Raw genomic sequence first — 7,223 nt, forward strand, 5'->3', positions numbered from 1 at the left:
ATTTACCACAGGTGGAATCAAAAATTTGCAAGGGAGATTAATTTTAAGCAATTTGGAATAAGGCTGCATTATAGACCAATAGGGAAACAACAAAATGCTGTGAATACTTTCCAGATGCACTATAGTTAAATGATTTGTACTATAAAATGGTTCCATGTGATTTAAGAATTCCTCTAAAAATGATCAGCAACTTCAGTGTCATCTATTGCAATCATAAACTTATATTGAAAGCTTGTGACAAAGGTACAGGTCAAACTTTCTTTTGCAAAACAAGCTGAAGCAAAGTTGAGAAAGCTGGTTGTTAGATGAAGATATCTCGGACTGCATTAGCAATCTGAGGGTTTTGTGGGTTAGACGAAAATGAGCCAGAGGCAAACCCTCTTAGGAAGCAATCATGAGCCAACATTGTCATCTAGAAGAATTGTGTTATTTTTATTCCTACAGTAAGGCACTTTAATTTAATTGTGTGCCTGTTATTACGTTAACAAAACAAGCAAACAAAGTCAGCAGCCACTGCTCTCTTCCAGTGTCAGGGGAATAATGAGTAACACCTGAATCATTGCTACATTCATTTGACATGACTGCCGGCGAAGGCACCAATCTCTCTGAGCAGCACAGGCCACTCTGGAAGTGAGATAATAAGTGAAAACAGCAGGAAGTGCCCGAGAGGAGGTCCTTGGTAATGGCTTTCCCCTTTGTGGAAATCCAATTATTTCATCCTGCTGTCTTTCCAGCAGATCATTTTCTCTCCACTCACCTGTTAGACCTGGCTCAGGCACCAGAGCTGCTGACCTGCCAGCAGGACTTGACTTTCTGTCAGGGCCTGAAGGACAGCATCCATCATGTTGAGGTTTGTGCTATGATAAGGCAACATTTAGCCCATCAGGACAGCCAGCGAGAACCCAAGCCTGCTTCAAAACATGTCAGTCTCCTCCAATCATTTCTGTGAAAGGGAAGCCTTTGTGAAAATGAGAAAGCAGACAGACAGAATGGAGCATGAGCTGAATAAATCATGTGTGTCTCTTCAGGCTTCGGGCGATGCGTTGGGAGCAAAAAGCCTCCACTTTACTCACTGTTGATATATTAATCCATACAAACACTCACTAAAATGAATTACCAACCCTCCCTCTGGTCTTAGTATTTTTTCATTTTGCCACAGAGTATGAAAGATATTTTCTCCAGTCAGTATAAGACAAAAACGGAAAAAGAGTTTGTGAAAACCTAAGAAGAAGTCACATTATAAACTCTATAACTTACATAAGAGCTGCTCTAAAGGTTACATGTTGCAGTGTGGGAACGCACAGGATTAGCTCTCCTATGTTTATGCATAGCTCACATTGTATTAAGTAGGCAGTTTGAGGAAACAGTAAATGTCATTATGCAAAAAAGAAAAAAATTATTTGAAGTTCACCTATTTAGACAGCAAACTAAAGGTTCTGTTTTTGCTTTTATGGATGGGAAATGCAGAGCAGAACATCTAAACAGACACTGCATCGACACTGCATTCCATGCTGATTTTTGCCAAGAGACTCAAATTCCAACCTTGTTTTGACATTACAGTACATGTATGTGATGCATTATTTCATTTTGGCATCCTTTATTGCATATAAACACCTATACTAAAAAAGCAAACCCTGTGTAACTTTCCGTATAAGACCCTAAGTATTTCTTATGCAGTTTAAGTTAGATCATTTGCTGATCTTAGAGCTTTTGCATTTTTTTTTGTTTCATTTTATTAGGTTTCCTTTTTATTTTATGTTCCTTACGATTATATAAATGGACTGCTTCTCCATTTTATGTGTAAACCTTTTGCATTTTCCTGTTATAAATAAATACCTAAATACCTCAAACTGACAGTACAGGGTATAAAGTCACCAGTGGCATATTTTCTGGCACTATTAATGCTTTGAAAAGCCCCTTTGTGTCAACGCTCGTATGCTAGATGTAGGTCTGGAGACTGGCCAGAAGGAAAGCTGATGATATATCTGGTGAACCCTTTTTGTGTTGATTCTGCCATTACATGCAGGAACAATATTGTGTTTTAAGATCCAATAGAAAAATTACATTTTGCACAACTTTTACACTGGTGATGAAAGGTCTGGAAAGTGGAGAAACTGTGGAAAAACAGTTTTTAGTTTGGCTATTTCATCAACATTCCTGCTCCAAGTATCTAACATTGAAACGCGAACATTAAGAAGCAGCTGAAATTATTTACAGTATTGTTCTGTAACCAACAGGAGGAAACTGGATAGAGCTGTGATAGTTGCCCTTTTTTGTAGTCTGTGATTTATTGGTCCCAGAGAAGCTCCTGGACCGGCTGAGTGTGGCCAGAGCCGCCTGCCCTCACTTCTTGGTGCCTGAGAGGAGAAAGCCATCCTGACCTCACTCAAACTGTCTTGTAGCGCCGCTTGTCATTCTGCCAATGAAAATGTGGCTGTTGCATTTTGGAGCAGACTCCCTCTGGTGAGATGGACATTTTAGATGCTCGAAGCTGAGCGGAGCAGCAGGTATAAGTCTGTCTCTCCTTCTCTCTGCCATCCACATTGAGACCCCCAACCCCCTCCACCCACAGCGCAACCATGCCTGCTGAAGCATTCATACTGAGAGAGTGTAAAGAGAGCCACCATCGCTCCTGCTCTGACTGTCTAATGAGATCCTCGATCTCTGACACCCAGCCCTGTCAACCAGAACAAAGTCTCTTCTCACTCAGAAAGCCAAGCTTGCAGATGGCTCCGCGGAGGCTGGACGGGGAAGTGTGAGCCGTTAGGGAGGGATGCTTGGTTCCTGTGCCAGGGGGATTTATTTCCTGCACTGACAGGTCACCTCTTTTCAGGTGAGCAGATGGATTTTCCACCTCTTGGAGCCCAGTTCCAGCAAACAGGGAAAAGAGAGAGTGTTATTTTAATGGCCTCTGACAGGTCATCTCTGGAGTGTGCTTTAAGTTAGCCGGTCAGCTGGAGAGAAAATTATCTTACTGCATACGCTCTCCAATTTCAATGCAAAATGCCTTAACTACTCTGACATTAATGAGAGAGCCCCATTGACCATACCTCATCATGGTCATTTAACACAAAGAAAGTAGGGGGTAAAAGCACAACTAGCTTATGTATTAAAGATAACAGACTCCAAGCTATTCATGAGACTTTTCCATCTGGATAGAGATCCAAAAGTGCCATGAAGCATTCAGAAAAAGGCATTTTACTGCATATCCATGCGGTTTCACTGCATCTGCAGCTGAGGGGCCTGAAGCTCATGTGGTTTTATGCCAGATGGGCACAGATTTATCTGCAGCATTTCATGCCATCACGTTTGCAACATCAGCGGCTTATTCTGCCACATTTGTCTTGCTGCTGAGCCAAAGCAGTGGCTCAGTTGGATTGTTGGAAAAGAAAATTAGGCCAAAGCAGAAATGCTATGATTTTTAACCATGTTTTATAGCAAAAACAAAAATCTTGCCTATTCTATAGTGGGTGAAAAAGGCAACTAAATAATAAGGAACAATAGACATAAGCTCAAGCTCAATGCAAGTTTACTTCTGTGAACTGACACAAGAAAATTAGAAAATCTAAAACATCTGTAAGTTAAAAAACTTGTTTAACAAATTCTTTTTAACTTTCTGAGGTTGTAGATGCATCAAGATTCAAATTAAGCTACAGGTAAGTAGGTAAATTACAAATTTTTAAATATCACAGGCTCAAATATTTTATTTCTTAGAACGGTGTAAATGCCAAACTATTCAAAGAAACAGTCCGGACAGAACACACGATAATATTTAGAAACACAACACTTAACCATGTAAATCAGACGGAGATGAAACATTTGTAAACTTAGTGTATTTTGTTTATCATAAAATTTTATGTATTGCATTTAAAGAATATCTTAAATTGTACTATTTTTGTTTTGTCTTGTCACATAGCTAATGAAAACAGTAGACTCTTCTAAAAAGGCTCCATTGGCAGATTAAAAAATATATGTATATATTTTAAATAACAACCTTTAAACAAGTAACATACTTATCATTAAGATGACATTTGTATTAAAATGTTTTTTTACTGGTCTGATGTAATATTCTAATCTTAAATGTGTTATCATCAGCTGTAAGTGGAAAATCATTATAATTAACAGACAAAAAGGCTTTAAACATCAGTTTTAGTGTAATGAATTTATATAATGTGTTCAGTTACTGGAATAAATGAACTTTTCAATCAAATTCAAACCTATTAAATAGGTCTGTACACATGAATACAACACCTACTAATACTTATGCTTATCCATGTCATTTCTTGCTCTAACCAAACCAATTTGTAAGCAAGATCAAAAGTTAGACTGAAAGTGGTAACACAACAATAACGCCACAATGGGAAAGAGAAACCAAGGTCTTGCCTGAAAGTTCAAATGACTGCAACCTCCTGTTTCAGAATCAACTGATTCCTGAATGGAGAAATACTTCTAACACCGACTTTCTGTAATTTGGATGAATGTAAAGAAACAAAAGGGGAATTTCCCACAGAAAAATCCCATTTCATATAAAAATATATATTTATTAGTCACTACAAGTAAACAGCTTGTGGGAGGAAGAGCAAAAATTTTGATCAAGGCAAGTTTCATCCTGGATGTTAGCATATTCATATGCTAATGTTAATTAAATACCATTCATGAATGGCATTTAATTTTTACTTCTGTGTTCATTAGCAAAAACAGGCTGAATATAATCTGTACCTGTCCAGTACAAAGGGACATTTTCTGCCTTTTGGTTCTAACAACTAAATGTCTCACTCTGTACCATCCATCCGTCCGTCCGTCAATCAATTTTTAAATGTTTTGATTATAAAATGGACAAAAATAGAAAGACAACTCCAAAAACTGAAGTTTCCTGAAAGTAATGAAAATTTACATAAAATTTTGAATTAATCTTGAATTACTGAGGAAGTTTTATGATTTCTTGTTGCTGTTTTGCTCAATTCTCCATTACCTGGACTGACAGACTACGGAAGAGGATTAGGGCCACCGAAAAAAAAAAAGAATTCTGAGATTAAAGTCAGAATTCTGAGATTAAAGTCAGAATTCTGAGATTAAATTCTTTTTTTTTTTTTCTTTTCGGTGGCCCTAATCCTCTTCCGTAGACAGAAAAACAGACATCTTTTAACCCTGCAAATTTGTTCCCCAGGTTCCAGAGCTAAGTAAGTCCTGTTTATGATATTGTGCTGTTACAGCAAATAATCCCCTAAATTCGACCAAATATTTTGACTTACTAGAACGTTGTTGGTTTATCTGGAGCTGTTAAAAAGATGGCCGGAGTTAGAAGCATAAAGAAAATGTTACTGATAGTTTTTTTAGTATTACCATTTCAACATAATTGTGGTTACACAAATTCCTTAGCAAACTATAAATTACATCAGAACATAGATGATAAAAAATAAAGTGGTGAAAGGCTAGAAAAGGTCTGGCTTTGTTTTTTCTTTTGTTTGTTTCAGTTTTTCCTGCATAGAGGTGTCTTATGTAGTTGTGGCCCCAGTAAAAGCTGCATGAAGCAGCTCTCACTGCAGCTAAACAGGTAAATATTTCCCTGAGTGCTGATTAGGAGAGGGTGAGACTGTCATAATGACCGTTTCCACGGCAGTGCAGCGTGCTGCTAGGATTTTGCTCTGTGATCCATTCATTTCTAATGGCCCAAACACTGACTGCATGCTGAGGCTGCGTATGTGGAAATTCCTGTTGTGGCTCCTTGTGGGCTCCACGGCAATGGGTCTGGTTTCATGCATAATGGAGAGAAAGCAGCTTCCTATACCTGCAGCCTGATGAATATGTCCTGGTGCAGTGGCAAATTTATACAGCAGTGAGTCTCTATAATTTTAACCTAGTTACACAATATTCAGGCCTGCATCCCACGGGGCTCAGCTGTCTTTTCAGCCATCACAGTTAATCAGTGACAGCAGGCTGATTAAATGTCATCATGTTTTCCATCTTTCCTGCTCCTTTCCATCCATCATCCTTGACAGACAACTGGGATATAAAGGTAAATGTACCTTACACAGCCTCCTCCTTCGTTAACAGGTATCCAGTGTAAATAAAACATATAAGCGTACTAATAATCGTTGCTATTATGCTTCAAGGTGAATGCTAGGCAAAGGAAAAGAAAAAGACTGTTCAGTTGTGGGAAATGCCGTGGGTTCAGGCTTTAACACAACAAGGAAAACCTCACAAACTCAAAACTTATAAAAGCACAAAGAAACAGGGAGATAATTATTCATTCATAACTCTAACTGTAGTAGCAGTAGTGACTGTATTTGGGTGTGTAAAGTCACAGACTGTGCATGAATAACAGCTACTTAGAGCTGATCGCCTGCCATGCCCATCTGCTGAAGAGAAGTGCGTTGGCTTTGGCATCTATCCAGGGAGTCAGTCCTGATCACCTCATGCTGTTCATAGCAGGTGGTAATTACATTAAAGCTGCTATAAATAGATAAGATGTATTACAGAACAGGGGTTTAATGAAAAAAAAAACCCCAAAAACTTTAAGACTCACCTGTCAGTCTGCATTTAAAATATAGAAGCCATATGCTCATGTCTTACAATTACTGATTTTTAGGCCATGGATGCTGCAGCAAGAACAAGAGGTGGGTTGTGATTGGGATGTCACTTTAAAAGGACACTACTGCCCTCTAGTGTTTGTAAGGACATAAAATTGACAAATTGACAGAGCGCTACAGTCCTTAAAATAAAAATTCATAAGTGGTCAACATGTGGGCTAGCATGCTGTAGATGGCAGCACAGAAAGGTCCTCAGCTCGAATCCAGCCTCTGCCTTTTCTGCATTGTTGGAGTATTAAAATATGGTGTGTTGGTTTATTTTGAGAATAGAAAACTGCAGAACTATTGTCCGTAATTTATTCAAGACTGGGCTCTTTTGGCTACACAAGTTCTCTCTCTCTATTTTACATGGTTCACAGTTTCCCGATGTAATATATGATGGGAATACAAAATAATTTTGACTGGTTGGAAGAACAACCTTGCTCTTCCTCTGTTCTCCTCCTCAGACAATTATTTTATTAATGTTATTAATTAAGATAGTTACCAGTATATGAGGCAACTCCCACTATTCTAAGTGAAGTACACTTTTTAAGATTCACCATGTGTGTGTGTCTTGGTGTTTTTATGTCTGTGACCCACATGAACTGTTCATGCCTCTGCAGTGTGTGTGTGTGATAGGGTTATACTCTACTC

Source organism: Xiphophorus hellerii, chromosome 12 (assembly GCF_003331165.1).
Source record: "Xiphophorus hellerii strain 12219 chromosome 12, Xiphophorus_hellerii-4.1, whole genome shotgun sequence".
Classification (NCBI taxonomy): Eukaryota; Metazoa; Chordata; class Actinopteri; order Cyprinodontiformes; family Poeciliidae; genus Xiphophorus; species Xiphophorus hellerii.